Raw genomic sequence first — 20,181 nt, 5'->3', positions numbered from 1 at the left:
CTTTCATGCTAATATTGTCCTACAGCCAGGAGTCCACATTTCAGAATCTAAATTCATTTTGCTATTAGCCTTGTCGTGAAACAAGTCCACCTTTCAGCATATAAATATTTTGTGTTAATATTTTTGCTTTAACCAGGAGTTCACATTTAATAATCTAAATTATTTTTGCTCATAGCGTAGTCCAGAAATCAGGCCACATTTCAACATATAAATCTTTTGTGCTATTATTTTTGTCTAGCCAGGAGTCCACATTTAATGATCCGCACATTCCTCAACCATGAATCTGCAAAAACACTAGTGCACGCCCTCATCATCTCCAGCCTTGACTACTGCAACCTCCTGCTCTGTGGCCTCCCTTCCAACACTCTCGCACCCCTCCAATCCATCCTAAACTCTGCTGCCCGACTTATCCACCTGTACCCCCTCTATTCCCCTGCCTCTCCTCTCTGTCAATCTCTTCACTAGCTTCCCATTGCTCAGAGACTCCAGTTCAAAACCCTAACTATGACATACAAAGCCATTCACAACCTATCTCCTCCATATATCTCTGATCTAGTATCCCCTTACATACCCGCATGCAACCTCCGATCCTCACAAGATCTCCTTCTCTATTCCCCTCTTATCTCCTCCTCCCACAATCACATACAAGATTTCTCCCGTGTTTCCCCCCTACTCTAGAACTCTCTACCACAACACATCAGACTCTCGTCGACCGTGGAAACTTTCAAAAGGAACCTGAAGACCCACCTCTTCTGACAAGCCTACAACCTGCAGTAACTACCGCTCTATGACCCTCACCTACTGTATACTCACCTATCCCTTGTAGATTGTGAGCCCTCGCGGGCAGGATCCTCACTCCTCCTGTACCAGTGGCTGCCACATTGTGTTCAAGAAGATTGTAATTGATCTTGTAAGTAAACCCCTTTTTCACATGTAAGGTGCCATGGAATTAATGGTGCGATAAAAATGAATAATAACTATAAATACATTTTTTCGGTTTAAACAATGTTCCAGAAACCAAGCCACATTTCAGCTTATAATTCTTTTGTGCTAATATTGTACTCCAGCAAGGAGCCCACATATCAGAATCTAAAATCGTTTTGCTAATAGCGTGGTCCTGAAACCAGGCCACATTTCAGCTTTTAATACATTTGTGCTATTATTGTGCTCCAACCAGTAGTCCACATTTCAGAATCTAAATTCTTTGTGCTAATAGCTTGGTCCTGAAACAAGGCCACATGTCAGCATAACAGTCTTTTGGCTAATATTTTTCCTCTAGCCAGGAGTCCACATGTAATAATTTAAATTCTTTCGGTTTCAACCGTGTTCCAGAAACCTGGCCACATTTCAGCTTTTAATTTTTTTGTGCTAATATTCTTCTCCAGCCAGGAGTCCATATTTCAGAATCTAATTTCTTTGTGCTCATAGCGTAGTCCAGTAATCAGGCCACATTTCAACATATAAATCTTTTGTGCTATTATTTTTGTCTAGCCAGGAGCCCACATTTAATGATCCGCACATTCCTCAACCATGAATCTGCAAAAACACTAATGCACGCCCTCATCATCTTCCGCCTTGACTACTGCAACCTCCTGCTCTGTGGCCTCCCTTCCAACACTCTCGCACCCCTCCAATCCATCCTAAACTCTGCTGCCCGACTAATCCTCCTGTACCCCCTCTATTCCCCTGCCTCTCCTCTCTGTCAATCTCTTAACTAGCTTCCCATTGCTCAGAGACTCCAGTTCAAAACCCTAACTATGACATACAAAGCCATTCACAACCTATCTCCTCCATATATCTCTGATCTAGTCTCCCGTTACATACCTGCATGCAACCTCCGATCCTCACAAGATCTCTTTCTCTTTTCCGCTCTTATCTCCTCGTCCCACAATCACATACAAGATTTCTCTCGTGCTTTCCCCCTACTCTAGAACTCTCTACCACAACTCATCAGACTCTCATCGACCATGGAAACTTTCAAAAGGAACCTGAAGACCCACCTCTTCTGACAAGCCTACAACTTGCAGTAACCACCGCTGTACGACCAGCTCTACCCTCACCTACTGTATCCTCTCCTATCCCTTGTAGATTGTGAGCCCTCGCGGGCAGGGTCCTCACTCCTCCTGTACCATTCGCTGCCACATTGTGTTCAAGAAGATTGTAATTGTTCTTGTAAGTATACCCCTTTTTCACATGTAAAGTGCCATGGAATAAATGGTGCTATAAAAATGAATAATAATAATAAATAAGTTCTTTTGGTTTAAACCGTGTTCCTGAAACCAAGCCACATTTCAGCTTATAATTCTTTTGTGCTAATATTGTACTCCAGCAAGGAGTCCACATATCAGAATCTAAATTCGTTGTGCTAATAGTGTGGTGCTCAAACCAGGCCACATTTCAGCTTTTAATACGTTTGTGCTATTGTAGTACTCCAACCAGGAGTCCATATTTCAGAATCTAAATTCTTTGTGCTAATAGCTTGGTCCTGAAACAAGGCCACATTTCAGCATAACAATCTTTTTTGCTAATATTTTTGCTCTAGCCAGGAGTCCACATGTAATAATCTAAATTCTTTTGGTTTCAACCGTGTTCCAGAAACCTGGTCACATTTCAACATATAAATCTTTTGTGCTATTATTTTTGTCTAGCCAGGAGTTCACATTTCCTCAATCATGAATCTGCAAATACACTAGTGCACGCCCTCATCATCTCCCGCCTTGACTACTGCAACCTCCTGCTCTGTGGCCTCCCTTCCAACACTCTCGCACCCCTCCAATCCATCCTAAACTCTGCTGCCCGACTAATCCACCTGTACCCCTCTATTCCCCTGCCTCTCCTCTCTGTCAATCTCTTCACTAGTTTCCCATTGCTCAGAGACTCCAGCTCAAAACCCTAACTATGACATACAAAGCCATTCACAATCTTTCTCCTCCATATATCTCTGATCCAGTCTCCCGTTACTAGAGATGAGCGTTGTTCGACTCGAACTGTTCACCAATCTCAAATTCGAGCTGTTTTGGGCGGAGTTCGAGCCGTTCGGCGAACACGAACGATTTGAGAAAAATTCGGCTGTTCGAGGTTATGTTCGATAACTGTTCGTGCACCAAAATCATAACTGGATTTTTTCTCAGTAATGATGAAAATTAATGTTAATACGCAGTTTGAGTGTACAGCGGGGCGGGGGGAGGGGCAGGGGATGGATCTCTGCAGGAATAATGAAGATCTCCATTTTTTTTTCTCTTTCCCGCATTTACAGTGGGGAGGTGCAATCTGTCAGCCTATCAGCAGCGCACACACGGAGCGAAGTGCTTTCTTTCACACAAGCAAGGGCATGTGTCATTGGCAGTGAATGTCACATGTCCTTGCCCTATAAGACCCAGCCATTTTCCCCGTCGCCACCATTTTCTCACTGCTGCAGCTGCGTGTTAGACGGCACCGCTGTTGCTGTGTGCGCTATACCTTGTTAATTTCAAGCCAATTTTCGCACAAATCTACAGATAGCTTGGGAGAAGGGAATAGTTGTGATTGCAGTCCTTTTAAGGACTAGGTTACAGCATTTCCTACGACTTTTATCAGGCAGGTCTGTGCTCTTAAATAAATAGGTTGTGGGAGTAAAGACTAATTGTAATTGCAGTCCTTTTCAGGACTAAGTTACATCAGTTACTATCAGTTTTTGGCAGGCAGGTCTGTGCCAGTGCTGTGCAAGTTTTTTTCACAGCATTTGGCTAAATCTAGCAAACCTAATCCTTTTTGACCTATTGCAGAGTGTGTTAGTCAGTGGAGTAGCCTATCTGTGTTGCAAGATACACCACCTGTGTATAGAATACAAATTTTTTTACTGCACCTAGTGAAGTAAAACCTTTTGGGCATAGCATCATTCTATTAGTCCATCTATACTGACCTCCATAAGGTTGCAAATTGAATATAATTTTTTTTCTGCATCTAGCTCTGAAAAAATATTTGTCCTTCTATCAGTGTGTGGGACTTGTTCTATTAGTCCATCTATACTGACCTCCATTAGGTTGCAAATTCAAAATAATTTTTTGTCTGCATCTAGCTCTGAAAAAATATTTGGGCTACTAGCAGTGTGTGGGACTTGTTCTATTAGTCCATCTATACTGACCTCCATCAGGTTGCAAATTAAAAATATTTTTTTGTATGCATCTAGCTCTGAAAAAATATTTGGCCTTCTAGCAGTGTGTGGGACTTGGTCTATTAGTCCATCTATACTGACCTCCACCAGGTTGCAAATTGAATATAATTTTTTTCTGCATCTAGCTCTGAAAAAATATTTGTCCTTCTAGCAGTGTGTGGGACTTGTTCTACTAGTCCATCTATACTAACCTCCATCAGGTTGCAAATTCAAAATAATTTTTTGTCTGCATCTAGCTCTGAAAAAATATTTGTCCTTCTAGCAGTGTGTGGGACTTGTTCTACTAGTCCATCTATACTGACCTCCATCAGGTTGCAAATTCAAAATAATTTTTTGTCTTCATCTAGCTCTGAAAAAATATTTGGCCTTCTAGCAGTGTGTGGGACTTTCTCTATTAGTCCATCTATACTGACCTCCGTCAGGTTGCAAATTCAAAATAATTTTTTGTCTGCCTCTAGCTCTGAAAAAATATTTGGCCTTCTAGCTGTGTGTGGGACTTGTTCTATTAGTCCATCTATTCTGACCTCCATCAGGTTGCAAATTAAAAATATTTTTTATCTGCATCTAGCTCTGAAAAAATATTTGTCCTTCTAGCAGTGTGTGGGACTTGTTCTATTAGTCCATGTATACTGACCTCTATCAGGCTGCAAACTGAATATAATTTTTTTCTGCATCTACCTCTGAAAAAATATTTGGGCTTCTAGCAGTGTGTGGGACTTGTTCTATTAGTCCATCTATACTGACCTCCATCAGGTTGCAAATTAAAAATATTTTTTTGTCTGCATCTAGCTCTGAAAAAATATTTGGCCTTCTAGCAGTGTGTGGGACTTGGTCTATTAGTCCATCTATACTGACCTCCATCAGGTTGCAAATTGAATATCATTTTTTTCTGCATCTAGCTCTGAAAAAATATTTGGGCTTCTAGCAGTGTGTGGGACTTGTCCTACTAGTCCATCTATACTGACCTCCATCAGGTTGCAAATTCAAAATAATTTTTTGTCTGCATCTAGCTCTGAAAAAATATTTGGCCTTCTAGCAGTGTGTGGGACTTTCTCTATTAGTCCATCTATACTGACCTCCATCAGGTTGCAAATTCAAAATAATTTTTTGTCTGCATCTAGCTCTGAAAAAATATTTGGCCTTCTAGCTGTGTGTGGGACTTGTTCTATTAGTCCATCTATTCTGACCTCCATCAGGTTGCAAACTGAATATAATTTTTTGTCTGCATCTACCTCTGAAAAAATATTTGGGCTTCTAGCTGTGTGTGGGACTTGTTCTATTAGTCCATCTATACTGACCTCCATCAGGTTGCAAATTCAAAATATTTTTTTTGTCTGCATCTAGCGCTCAGAAAAAATATTTGGGCTTCTAGCTGTGTGTGGGACTTGTTCTATTAGTCCATCTATACTGACCTCCATCAGGTTGCAAATTGAATATAATTTTTTTCTGCATCTAACCCAGCCAATAGTTTTGGCCTAATACCACAGTTTGGCCACTCAGCTCTGCTCGGTTTCCATCCATTGTTTTTTTGTGCAAACAACTCCAGAGTTGTGAATTAGTTAACCACCAAAATGAGTGGAAAAAGGCCTGCTGCTGGTGGAAAGGGGAATAGGCGTGTTGGGAAGGGGAAAAAAGGTTGTGTCCATGGGGGAGGTGTTAAAGCAACAGTAACATCTGCAGAAGAAATAGCATCTTCCAGCCAAACTAAAATGTCTACTTCTTTTAGCGGACAATGTGATAAGATCCCTTTCTTACGGCCATGCCAATCGCTACAAATTCCAGATGAGGCACAAAAACAGCAGGTGCTTCAACGGATATCAAGTGTTCCTTTAAGTGGGCTCTCCTCCACATCAACTTCAACATCACAAATACTCCAGTCCTCAAAGGTGTCACCCCAATCGCACTTGCTTCCTCACAGCTCCCAAATCTCCAGCTGCCCGTCTGAGTATGAGGTAGAACAGATGGTTGAGTCTGCAGAGCTGTTTACTCATACTATAGCCTGGGAATCAGAGGTCGGCTCCAGCGCTTCTGTGAATCCAGACGAGGAAATGATCTGCACTGATGCCCAGAATCTTTATGAGTCAGATCCAGGACCAGACGCTGAAGGTTCTGACCATAATGTAGACCCTCATTCCCAAATTGTAACTCCTGTTGGTGGAGACAATGAGGAAGACGATGATGAGACTCAAATACCTGATTGGAGCGACAACTTTAGTTTTTTGTCAGGGCAGGAACAGGTTGGCTCTGAGGACGACGGGTGTGATAACTCACAGGGTGATGATGATGAGGTTGGAGATCCCACTTACTGTCAACCCACAGTCAGCCAAGAGATGAGGTCAGCAGAGGAGGTGGAGGAGAATGCTAGTGACGACGAGGTCAGGTTGCGCCTTCCTGGACAGAGACGTAGTACTGGAAGCACGTCAACAACTGCATCCTCAAACACAACTCTGCCTCTCACCACAAGTCGTGGTGGCTCTTCAGGTCGCATGGGTGCTAAGCCTTGGATAGCCTGGGCATTTTTTCAGATCAATAAAGATGACGCAACTCGTGTTATCTGTAACATTTGTCAGCAAAAGCTAAGTAGAGGCCAAAAAATACATAGTTTGAGTACTTCATGCATGAACCGGCACATGGACATGAAGCATAAGTTGCAGTCGGAAGCTCACTGTGCTACAATGCAGCCTAGCCGGCCGGGCCAACCACTGTCTGCCATATCTTGTGCATCCGCGGCCTCTTCATCCTCTGTCACTGGGGGGACAGCACTCACACCTGTTTTGGGGCGCAGACCTGCCACCTCTTTGCCCGCAACAGCCAGCGTGATTGGCAGGTCATCATTTTCTTTGGAGGTGGTAACACCAGCTGGTGTTGAGCGCTGTCCGACATCGATAGCACCACCTTTGGATCAAGGCAACCTAACATGTCCGCCTGCATCTTCCTCACAGACCGGCAGTTTGCCGGGAACACCCTTATCAACCCCGTCTAAGCACAATAGCCAGCCCTCGGTCCCTCAGATGTGGACAAGTAAAAGACCATTTCCTCCTAGCCATGAAAAAGCTAAGAGGTTGAATTTCACCATCTGCAAGCTGTTGGCTACAGAAATGCTGCCTTTCCGCCTGGTGGACACAGAGGATTTTCGAGACTTTATGTCCGTCGCAGTGCCCCAGTACCAGATGCCCAGTCGGCACTACTTCTCAAAGAAAGGTGTGCCTGCGCTCCACCAGCATGTCGCACACAACATCACCGCTTCTTTGAGAAACTCTGTGTGTGACAGGGTGCATTTCACCACAGACACTTGGACGAGTAGGCATGGATAGGGGCGTTACATGTCGCTGACTGGGCACTAGGTAACTATGGTGACAGCAGGACAAGGGGCTGCTGTCCAAGTCTTGCCGTCCCCACTAGTTGTGCGTCAATCCTCTTTATCTCAAAGTTCCTCCACTGCTTCGGCCTCCTCAACCTCCTCTCGGTCCTCCACCTGCACCCAAAGCCTGTCTGGTCATGCCACAAGTTTTCTAACTGCGCAGAAGGGATCCTGCACACCTCCTTACTATGCTGGCAGTAGGGCTCAACGTCATCAGGCGGTTTTTACTTTGAAATGTCTGGGAAATGTGAGTCACACAGCTGAGGAGTTGTGGTCAGCTCTGGAGAACCAATTTCATGAATGGTTGTCTCCACTGGACCTGAAACCAGGGAATGCCGTGTGCGACAATGCTGCAAACCTGGTTGCGGCCCTTCGCCGGGGCAATGTCACACACGTGCCTTGTATGGCTCACATGTTGAACCTGGTTGTCCAGCAATTTTTAGCCCACTATCCCGGACTAGATGGCCTTCTGCAGAGGGCACGGTCGCTGTGTGCTCACTTCCGCCATTCGCATCCCGCAGCTCAGCGACTTACATCTCTACAGAAGTCGTTGGGCCTGCCACTTCACCGGCTAAAATGCGATGTGCCTACCCGGTGGAATTCAACTTTGCACATGTTGCAGCGACTGTGGCAGCACCGACAAGCCCTGGTGCAATACGTTGTGACGTATAGCCTGGGCCAACGAGATCCAGAGGTGGGGCAAATCACGCTGGAGGAGTGGTCTCAGATCAGGGACCTATGCACCCTTCTGCACAGTTTTGAAATGGCGACGAAGATGTTTAGTGCTGACGATGCCATTATCAGCATGACTATTCCGGTGATTTACATGCTGGAGCACATGTTAAACAGAATTCGGAGTCAGGTGGTGGCACAAGAGGAGGTGGAGGAAGTAGAGGAGGAGGAGTTGTATGCGGAAGGGCCAACATCTGCAAGGTCCAGACGGTCGGCAGCACCAAGGGGGCAGGCATGTGAGGGTGGGGGAGATGGTTTTACCAGGGCGCATGGTAGCAGCCAAACTAGTGAGGAAGGTGCAGGAGCCCAGGAAGAAGTGGAGGACGAACTGATGGAAGACTCATCAGATAAGGGAGACCTTGATCACATTTCTGTTGTGCGAGGTTGGGGGGACAGGACAGAGGAAGGAAGCATAATTGTTACCTCGCCACCAACACAACAGGGACTTGGTGCTCCTGGATGCGCAACACACATGAGTGCCTTCTTGCTGCACTACCTGCAACATGACCCTCGAATTGTGAGAATTAGAAATAATTCTGACTACTGGGTTGCCACACTGTTAGATCCCCGGTACAAAAGTAAATTTGCAGAAATTATTCCTGCCATAGAAAGGGATGCACACATGCAGGAGAATCAGCAGAGACTGTTGCAGAATCTTACATGTGCTTTTCCACAAAACACCAGTGGTGCACGTACTGAATCTCACAGTTCCAACTTGCCAACCGTGGGACCGTCGAGTGTTCAGCACTCAAACCGTAACAGAAGCACAGCATCTGCTGGTAACATCAATTTTGCGGAATCATTTCACCACTTTTTTAGCCCATCCTTTGCAAGGCCACAGGAGACAAGAAGTCTGACACATAGTCAACGCCTAGAGACGATGGTACAGGAGTATCTCCAAGTAAACATTGAAGCCATGACTGTGTCACTGGACCCTTGCTCTTTTTGGGCTTCCAATCTGGATAAATGGCCGGAGCTAGCCACTTACGCCTTGGAGATCTTGTCATGCCCCGCAGCCAGCGTTCTGTCTGAACGTGTGTTCAGCGCTGCTGGTGGTGTGCTGACAGATAAGCGCACGCGGCTCTCCACTAATAATGTAGACAGACTCACGTTCATAAAGATGAACAAATCATGGATTCGCAAGGACTTTTCTACCTCTGTGTTATCCTTGGGAGACTAAAACCTTGAGGATTTGGTAAAATCACCTCACCAAACGTTTTAAGCAACTGTGGGGCAATTGATGCCACTTAACCCTAGAACGCATGACCATAAAAATCTACACTTTCATATACCTGGAGCCTTTTAGGCCCGTGTGCAAATAACAAGGAATAACTCAAACTCAAATGACAAACAACTATATACATGAAGAATACCTAGAGTTTCAAAATTCTAACTAAAGTAATCTTGCAGAAAATAGAAAACAATTAACAGGGCGGGCCTGCGAGGCCCCAGGTATGCGTTCTAGGGTTAAGTGGTGTCTGTGCCACAATTTTGGGAAAAAAAGGAGACTCTTTTTGGAGTCCCCTTGCTGTGTCTTACGTGACGTTGGCATCATCAATTCCAGGTGGGTTGGGTCGCTCCCCTCCCCCTTTTAACTGTAAGAAACTACATACACTATGGCTTGGGGTAACACAGATGGTTGAGTCTGAAGAGCTGTTTACTCAGAGGTCTGCTCCAAATCTTCAGTGTCTGCTAGTCAGCGTAGAATTTTTAACTGCATCTAGCCTAGGCAATACTTTGGGCGTAGTAGCCCAGCTGCGAAGCAAGTTGCACCGCCTGTGTATCTGATAGGAATTTTTAAATGCATCTAGCCTAGGCAGACTGTGGGTACCCCCAACCAAACCCAGACGCTCAGCCCCTCTACCGCCCCCTTTCCTTGACAATACAATAATGTAACTCTTACAACTGGATAGGTGAGGATCGGTCTCAGCTTTATTAACTCTTTATACTCATTTCATTGGAAAGGCATTTTATTTCTAAAATAATTCAGCTTGTTGCAGCATGCCCTGGGTCTCCACTCTGGCAAGTTGGCCAACAAGTGTAACTCTCCAACATGTCCTTTCTATTTCCAGGCCACGGAGTATCCTGCGTACTCGTATGCAGGACTCTGACCCCCACCCATCACTCTTAACGCTTGTTCCACTCCGTCCTGGAGTCCTGACAGGAATATGTCCAGTACAATATCCATTAAGTGAACAACGTCGGGCCGTATGAGGCCTGCTTTATCTCCTTCCAGTTGTCGGTGTCGTACCACTACACCGCCTCTGTCTCTTCTAAATTTTGCCATCCGAATATTTATTACCCGCCTTGTCCGTTCGATGGCCGTGATGTCTCGCGCACCTTGCCATACCGCTCTCAGCACAATCTCTGACAATACTATAGCTAGTTTTGTGAAAAATTCTCTGAAGCGCTCAGTGTCTAGTTTCATTATTGCCATTAGATATGCGCTGTTGTGATGACCTAGGTTGTTTCCCCCGGCCTGTATAACTAAGATGACGGGACATCTTGCCTCTCTCCCTACCTTGATTACCTCCATTAGTACCTGTGGCCATAGCAGGCCTCTAATACCTCTCTAGTCGAAATAAGTGTTATGAAACTCTAATTTCCTCCCGCCTGGGCAGACATTCGCCCTTTTTTCTGCCCAATACATATACGAGTGGCCCATCACCCACACTGTTGGCTTAGCGTCACCTGTAAAAGAAACAAACCACGTTAGGATAACAAGTCCGGTCTTATGTATCTTGCCAAACACGTGGATCGCCATCTCCCTAACCTCTGAACTTCCGTTTCTGACAGTCCTGCTCTTGCTGCTTCCATGGCCGCGCCTATGCGGAATGAGTGTGTCCCGTAATCTTTGGGGTGGTTCCCTGACGATGTTATGCATTTATTAAATATAGCTTGGAACTGGTATCTTGATAATGGCATTCCATCAATGTGTGATAGGAAGAAATTACTTTGTGATCTGATGGTTAGATATGTTTTTACTATTGTTACCCGACTCAGTGTACCGTTTGTGGGTTGTAGAAGTACCCAAGTGCACCTGCCCGCTGGAACTGTTTTGTGTATGCGTAGACGTATTGCATTATTGGCTATGACTACGTCCTGGTGTAATAAGCCTCCACTGGTGTTAATTTTGGATTGAGGGACTAATTCGCTTATGCATAGCGCACCGAAGAAGGCGATCACAAATGCAGTAGACAGTAGTGTTGCTTCAAATTGTGAGTGTCATGTTAATGGTGTTAGGGATATGATGTGAGAAATCAGTTTTAGTGACACGGGACGGGACGTCTACACTCCTGACTTGGCTGACCCCTTTTCCACCCTTTTATGGATTGTCTGATGATGAACCTTTGTCACATCTACCCAATTCAGTAGTTGGAAGTGAAATGCTACTCCGGTCAGACACCGCTGCGCTGACGCCCCTGATATGCCCCTCATAATTAGCTGGTGGAGAAATTCTATGGTGACTTGTGATCTGGCTTGTTCACATTGGTCAACCCGTCTGCCTGTTACTAGTCGTGTCCACTCTTCCCATGCCTTACCGTATGCTTGCCACGTCAACGGGGCAACTGACGCTCTGATTAATGGCATCAACTATTCGCCACTAGATTCCATAGGAAATGTGAGCAACTGTTGCCCGATGGGTGGGCGTTGTGGAAGACCTCTGTGAAAATCTGCCAATTGAATTGTTATAAAGCGTTAGCAGCAGCTTTAGACCCCTCAGCATAGTGGCTAGCGCGGACCCATACATTGTGTTTTAGGCACAGGAATGCTAGCCTGGGTAGTAGGCCTAGTGTAGCGTCGGTGTCCCTGCCTCCTGCTAGGCAGGGACGCTGTTCCCCTCACCTCTCCGCTCCGTGCCCGGCGTCTTCCTCCCGCTCTGCTAGCAGCGCGCGCTCCTTCCCGGCCACTGTGCTTAGGGAGCGCGCGCTCCCCCTCTCTTAAAGGGGCCGCGCGCGCCGTCCTAAGGAGCCCCGGCCAATGGACCTCTCCATATATAAGGCACCTCCTCCAAAATGGAGGTGCCCGAGCAATGTTGTAGCATAGCTTTTCACTTTGCTTCAGCCCTCAGGTCCCGTTACCAGATACCTGCCAGTTACCTGCCAGTTACCTGCCAGTTTCCTGTTTGATACCTGCCTGATACGTGTCTATCTGCTGACATTCCTGCTGTCCGATAGTCTGCCTACCAGCCCTGCCAGTCTGTCTATGGATCCGTCTGCCCGCTCACCTGGGAGCGCTCACCTGCTACCTGCCCGCTAGCCTACCTGGAGGCTCTGCCGTCACGTGCTGTGACCAACTGCCCGTCCAGAGACTCTTACCCGCTCACCTGGGAGCGCTCACTTGCTACCTGCTTGCTACCCTACCTGGAGGTTCTGCCGTCACGTGCTGTGACCATCTGCCCGTCCAGAGACTCTAGCCCGCTCACCTGGGAGCGTCCATCTGCTACCTGCCTGTTAGCCTACTTGGAGGCTCTGCCGTCACTTGCTGTGACCACCTGCCTGTCCAGAGACTCTTGCCCGCTCACCTGGGAGTGTCCATCTGCTAGCTGCCTGTTAGCCTACCTGGAGGCTCTGCCGTCACTTGCTGTGACCACCTGCCTGTCCAGAGACTCTTGCCCGCTCACCTGGGAGCGTCCACCTGCTACCTGCCTGCTAGCCTACATGGAGGCTTAGCCGTCACTTGCCGTGACCACCCGTCTGTCTAGAGACTGTCCCCGTCACTTGCCGTGACCACCCGCCTGTCGAGAGACTGTCCCCGTCACTTGCCATGACCTCCTGCCCTCTTACCCAGAGACTGTCCCTGTCACTTGCCGTGACCTCCTGCCCTCTTACCCAGAGACTGTCCCCGTCACTAGCCGTGACTGCCTGCCCGCCTTCCCTGGGAGTCACCCGCTTCCTTACAAGGACTGCCCCTTTGTATAGTTGCTCAGAGGTTCCACCTCCCAGACCCGTTACAGTTTGCTCGGGCCCTGGAACCCAGTGGCACCCAAGCTCCCTCGCTCTCGGACCTATGTCATGAACTTTCCCATCAGAGGTCCCAACAGGAGTCCACCCTGAGTCACCTGCGTAGTGTTAACTCCCGCCTGGACACATTGACTACCTCATCGGGAGCTGCCTCCACTCGCACACTTACTCCCCCGGCACCGCCGCTGCCCATCAACACTATGGCATCTCTTCCCGGTCCCCACCTCTCCGCTCATCCTCGTTTTGGCGGAGATCCCTGCCAGGCCTGGGGCTTCATTAACCAGTGTACTCTGCACTTTGAACTGTTGGCACACCAGTTTTCCACCGACCGAGCCAAAGTAGCCTTCATCATGTCCCATCTCACGGGGGAGGCACTGGCTTGGCTAAATCCTCTGTGGGAGAGAGGAGACCCCCTGATGTCCAATCTGCCAGCCTTTCTCTCGGCTTTCCGGAAAGTCTTCGACGAACCAGGACGGAAGACCTCATCCGCATCATCTCTGCTACGCCTCCGTCAAGGAAATCTCACCGTGGGCCAATATGCCATACGGTCCCGTACCCTTGCTTCGGAGCTGGCCTGGGATAACGATGCCCTGGTGTCTGTCTTTTGGGAGGGTCTGTCCGGCCGTATTAAAGATGAACTCACCGGTCGGGACATTCCTACCTCTCTCGACGACTTAATAACTCTTGCCACCCGGATTGACATCCGGTTCCAGGAGCGCGCCAAAGAGGTCACACTTGAGAGGAGGTTTCCACGTCTAGCCCTACCTTCAGAAACCCGTCTCTTCTCCCGCTACTCCCCAGGCGCACTCACCCGAGCCTATGCAGGTCGACCAGACCAAGATGGTCAAAACCGGTCAAGAGATACGCCGAGCCGAGGGGAGCTGCTTCTACTGTGGCAGTAAGGAGCACCGGATCCGTTCTTGCCCGGAGAGGTCGGGAAACGCCTGTGTCTAGGATCGCTCAGAGAGGTCGTCCTAGACGAGAGTAAACCCTCTCCATCTCTGTTGCTGTCGGTCTCTATCATCTGCGGGGAGAACAGTTATTTTGAACTAGCCCAACTTGACTCTGGAGCTGCCGGAAATCTCATTTCTCAGTCCCTGGTAGAGAAATACCGCATTCCCACCAAACCTCTGGCTGTACCCTTATCTGTCGCTGCCGTGGATGGGGGCCTCTTACCACGTCCCATCCAACTCATCACCGAATCCATAACTCTGCAGGTGGGAATGCTGCACTCTGAGAGCATCTTCTTTCATGTTCTGCCTGGACTCTCTCACGCCCTCTTGCTAGGCCTACCTTGGCTTCAGAAACATGCACCCGTGCTTGATTGACAGACCGGAGAAGTCCTTCGCTGGGGACAGGACTGCCATAAGACTTGTTTAGTTCCCGTCCATCCTGTCCGTCCTTCTCCTACCCCAGCCAATCTACCTGGACTTCCGGTTCCCTATTGGTCTTATGCAGACGTCTTTAATAAAAAGGAGGCAGAGACATTACCCCCTCATAGACCATACGACTGCCCAATCGACCTGATACCCGGCGCTACTCCTCCCCGTGGGCGTATTTACCCTTTGTCCGCTGCTGAGACCCGGTCCATGTCTGAATATCTTGAGGAGAATCTGGCCCGGGGATTTATCCGGAAATCTACCTCCCCGGCGGGGGCAGGCTTCTTCTTCGTTAAGAAGAAGGACGGCTCACTCCGTCCCTGTATAGACTATAGAGGCCTTAACCAGATCACGGTGAAGAATAAATACCCCCTTCCGCTCATTCCGGAGTTATTTGACCATCTGAGGGGGGCTAGAATCTTCACCAAGCTGGACCTCCGTGGGGCCTATAACCTGGTCCATATCCGTCAGGGGGATGAATGGAAGACGGCATTCAACACCAGGGATGGCCACTATGAATACCTGGTAATGCCCTCTGGTCTCTGTAACGCTCCCGCCGTCTTTCAAGAGTTGGTCAATGACATCTTCCGGGACCTTCTCTACTCCTGCGAAGTGGTGTACCTGGACGACATCTTGGTCTTCTCTCCGGATCTTCTCACGCACCGGAGGGATGTTCGTCAGGTCCTGCTCAGGCTCAGGCAGAACCACCTCTACGCTAAATATGAGAAGTGCCTCTTTGAGCAGACCTCGCTTCCGTTTTTGGGCTACATAATCTCTCGGACCGGCCTATGAATGGATCCTGAGAAACTGTCTGCCATCCAGAAGTGGCCTTGACCAGAGGGGTTGAAGGCTATTCAGCGGTTCCTGGGCTTCGCCAACTACTACCGCCTCTTCATACCGCACTTCTCTTCCCGGACTGCCCCAATCTCTGCGCTCACCCGTAAGGGTACTAATCCCAGAGAATGGCCGCCCGAAGCAGAGGAAGCCTTTCTATCCTTAAAACAGGCTTTCTCTTCCGCCCCGGTGCTGCATCGCCCGGACGGCAACAAACAATTCTTCCTGGAAGTTGACGCCTCCTCCTCTGGAGCCGGAGCGGTACTTACCCAAAAGTCGTCTTCCGGAAGAATGGTAACTTGCGGCTTCTTCTCCAAACTCTTCTCCTCTTCTGAGCGCAACTATTCGATAGGAGACCGAGAGTTACTGGCCATTAAGCTGGCACTGGAGGAGTGGCGTTACCTGCTCGAGGGGGCTCTTCACCTGGTAATAATTTACACGGACCACAAGAACTTGGTTTACCTCCAGAGTGCCCAGAGACTTAACCCGCGCCAAGCCCGGTGGTCCTTGTTTTTTGCTCGCTTTGATTTCGTTCTTCATTTTCGCCCGGCTGACAAAAACATCAAAGCTGACACCTTGTCCCGATCCTTCCTGGTGTCTGATCTCGAGGAGGAACCTAAACACATCATTGATCCCGCCAGAGTAATGCAGGTAGCCCCCGTGAATCTAAATCGTCTCCCTCCCGGTAAGACGTTCGTAACTGTACCTGATCGGGAGAAGATCCTACACTGGGGTCACTCGTCTAAGCTAGCTGGCCACGCCGGTCAGAAAAAGACCCTACAGCTTATTACCCGGCACTACTGGTGGCCTACCCTGCACAAGGACGTAATAGACTTTGTTTCAGCCTGTGTGTCCTGCGCCCGCAACAAGGTTCCGAGACAACTGCCAGCCGGTCGCCTCTTTCCTCTTCCAGTATCTGCTGCCCCCTGGCAGCATATAGCTATGGACTTTATAACAGATCTCCCTGTCTCTGCTGGTTGTACGGTCATTTGGGTGGTCGCTGACCGCTTTTCCAAGATGGCTCACTTCATTCCCCTGCCGGGCCTCCCATCTGCACCCGAGCTGGCTAAAGACTTTATCCGCCACATCTTCCGTCTCCATGGCCTGCCCCTCCACATCATGTCGGAGCGTGGGGTTCAGTTCACCTCACGCTTCTGGAGAGCCACATGTAAGCTGCTAGACGTCACCCTGGACTTCTCCTCCGCTTACCACCCACAGTCCAATGGTCAAGTGGAGCGGATCAATCAGATCCTGACCAGTTACCTCCGGCACTTCGTTAATGCCCACCATTCAGACTGGGTGGATCTCCTACCATGGGCCGAATTCTCTTACAATAACCACGAGAGCGAATCTTCCTCCAAATCCCCGTTTGTTGTAGTCTTCTGTCAGCATCCTCGGATCCCATTTCCCGTCTCCACCTCGGTGGACAATCCGGCTGCGGAATCTCTCGTTAGTGAATTTTCCTCCATTTGGGAGAGTACCCGATCCGCACTCCCTCAGTCGTCCGAGCGGATGAAAAAACACGCTGACAAAAAACGCCTGGATCCTCCACAATTCCGTCCTGGAGATAAAGTCTGGCTCTCGTCCAAGTATGTCTGGCTCAAGGTTCCTTCCTACAAGTTAGGGCCTCGGTTCATCGGCCCACTGGAGGTTACCAAACAGATCAACCCGGTGGCCTATAAATTGAACCTCCCGGCCAACTTGCGGATCCCTAACTCCTTCCATGTATCTCTCCTCAAACTCGTGGTACTTAACTCTTTTTCCAAGTCTACAGGTACGCCCCCTGCTCCGGTTTCTGCTGAAAACGAGTTTGAGGTAGAGAACATTCTGGCCACCAAAAGGGTAAGAGGAAAGACCTTTTTTCTAGTAGATTGGAAGGGGTTTGGTCCTGAGGAGAGAACGTGGGAGCCCCGGGAGAACATCCATGCCCCTCTCATCCTTGATAAATTTCTGTCTGGCCTAAAAAAGGGGGGACCTAAAGGGGGGGTACTGTAGCGTCGGCGTCCCTGCCTCCTGCTAGGCAGGGACGCTGTTCCCCTCACCTCTCCGCTCCGTGCCTGGCGTCTTCCTTCCGCTCTGCTGGCAGAGTGCGCTACTTCCCGGCCACTGTGTTTAGGGTGCGCGCGCTCCCCCTCTCTAAAAGGGGCCGCATGCGCCGTCCTAAGGAGTCCCCGGCCAATGGCCGGAGGACCTCTCCATATATAAGGCACCTCCTCCAAAATGGAGGTGCCCGAGCAATGTTGTAGCATAGCCTTTCACTCTGCTTCAGCCCTCAGGTCCCATTACCAGATACCTGCCAGTTACCTGCCAGTTACCTGCCAGTTTCCTGTTTGATACCTGCCTGATACGTGTCTATCTGTTGACATTCCTGCGGTCCGACAGTCTGCCTACCAGCCCTGCCAGTCTGTCTACGGATTCGTCTGCCCACTCACCTGGGAGCGCTCACCTGCTACCTGCCCACTAGCCTACCTGGAGCCTCTGCCGTCACGTGCTGTGACCATCTGCCCGTCCAGAGACTCTTGCCCGCTCACCTGGGAGCGTACATCTGCTACCTGCCTGTTAGCCTACCTGGAGGCTCTGCCGTCACTTGCTGTGACCACCTGCCTGTCCAGAGACTCTTGCCCGCTCACCTGGGAGCGTCCATCTGCTACCTGCCTGTTAGCCTACCTGGAGGCTCTGCCGTCCCTTGCTGTGACCACCTGCCTGTCCAGAGACTCTTGCCCGCTCACCTGGGAGCATCCATCTGCTACCTGCCTGTTAGCCTATCTGGAGGCTCTGCCGTCACTTGCTGTGACCACCTGCCTGTCCAGAGACTCTTGCCCGCTCACCTGGGAGCGTCCACCTGCTACTTGCCTGCTAGCCTACATGGAGGCTTAGCCGTCACTTGCCGTGACCACCCGTCTGTCTAGAGACTGTCCCCGTCACTTGCCGTGACCACCCGCCTGTCGAGAGACTGTCCCCGTCACTTGCCGTGACCTCCTGCCCTCTTACCCAGAGACTGTCCCCGTCACTTGCCGTGACCTCCTGCCCTCTTACCCAGAGACTGTCCCTGTCACTAGCTGTGACTGCCTGCCCGCCTTCCCTGGGAGTCACCCGCTTCCTTACAAGGACTGCCCCTTTGTATAGTTGCTCAGAGGTTCCACCTCCCAGACCCGTTACAGTTTGCTCGGGCCCTGGAACCCGGTAGCACCCAAGCTCCCTCGCTCTCGGACCTATGTCATGAACTTTCCCATCAGAGGTCCCAACAGGAGTCCATCCTGAGTCACCTGCGTAGTGTTAACTCCCGCCTGGACACATTGACTACCTCATCGGGAGCTGCCTCCACTCGCACACTTACTCCCCCGGCACCGCCGCTGCCCATCAACACTATGGCATCTCTTCCCGGTCCCCACCTCTCCGCTCATCCTCGTTTTGGCGGAGATCCCTGCCAGGCCCGGGGCTTCATTAACCAGTGTACTCTGCACTTCGAACTGTTGGCACACCAGTTTTCCACTGACCGAGCCAAAGTAGCTGTAACATACCTGGCGGCGTTCTTGCATAGTGGTCCATCTCCCACTGTGCAAGAGCGCGCACTTGATCTCCAGTCCAGGGTGTCTCTCTGGCTTCCCTCCATGCTGTCTGTTTGCTTCTGTGTCTGCTGCTTAAGGGCGGCGCCCGATCACTTCCTGCTTTTTGTACCTGCTGCAGGCACACCCCTTGTGCATCCTCAGCCTATTGCGGTCTGTCACCTGGTATTTAAACCAGCTGCCCCAATTAACCCTGGCCTGAGCATCTTGCCCTGTCAGTTGGCTTTTGTCTCTGACATGCCAGGTCCTGTCTATGTTACCTGTCTTGCAGTATCTGTTCCCATGTCTTTACTGTGTCCTATCTGTGTACCTTAACCTGCAGTCTGTACTCGTTCCTTGCCTGTTTGTTCTGCCCTCCTGGAGGCTGTATTTCCAGGCCAGTCTGAACACGCTCCTTGCCTGTTCGTCCTGCCTCTCTGGGGGCCGTATTCCCAGACCCGCTCCTGTATCCCGCTGCAGTGTCGGTCTCCTCCGTACACTCAGTTCCAGTCTGAACTCTCTCCTATCTTTTACCTGTTTTTTCTCTATATCCGTTCCATTCCTTTTTCTGCAGAGTCTGAACTCGTACCTAACTCCTGCTCGTTGTCACTGTACTTCCGTTTATGAGTTTGTGGTCCACTCGCTACTTCTCTGCAAGTACCCTGTGGGTATCTGGTTCTGCCTTTCCCTTCTAGTCTGTTCCGTATGAACAGAGCCCTGTTCCCATCGCGTCTGCGGTTTTCGCTTTGCTCAGCTCTGTCCGCCGCGTCTGCGGTTTTCGCATTGCTCAGCTCTGTCCGCCGCGTCTCCGGTTTTCGCTTTGCTCAGCTCTGTCCGCCGCGTCTGCGGTTTTCGCTTTGCTCAGCTCTGTCCGCCGCGTCTGCGGTTTTCGCTTTGCTCAGCTCTGTCCGCCGCGTCTGCGGTTTTCGCTTTGCTCAGCTCTGTCCGCCGCGTCTGCGGTTTTCGCTTTGCTCAGCTCTGTCCGCAGCGTCTGCGGTTTTCGCTTTGCTCAGCTCTGTCCGCCGCGTCTGCGGTTTTCGCTTTGCTCAGCTCTGTCCGCCGCGTCTGCGGTTTTCGCTTTGCTCAGCTCTGTCCGCCGCGTCTGCGGTTTTCGCTTTGCTCAGCTCTGTCCGCCACGTCTGCGGTTTTCGCTTTGCTCAGCTCTGTCCGCCGCGTCTGCGGTTTTCGCTTTGCTCGGCTCTGTCCGCCGCGT

Source organism: Phyllobates terribilis, unplaced genomic scaffold, assembly GCF_046119375.1.
Source record: "Phyllobates terribilis strain yellow unplaced genomic scaffold, ASM4611937v1 Scaffold_82__1_contigs__length_6685932, whole genome shotgun sequence".
Taxonomy (NCBI): Eukaryota; Metazoa; Chordata; class Amphibia; order Anura; family Dendrobatidae; genus Phyllobates; species Phyllobates terribilis.
This window is presented reverse-complemented; position numbering follows the sequence as displayed.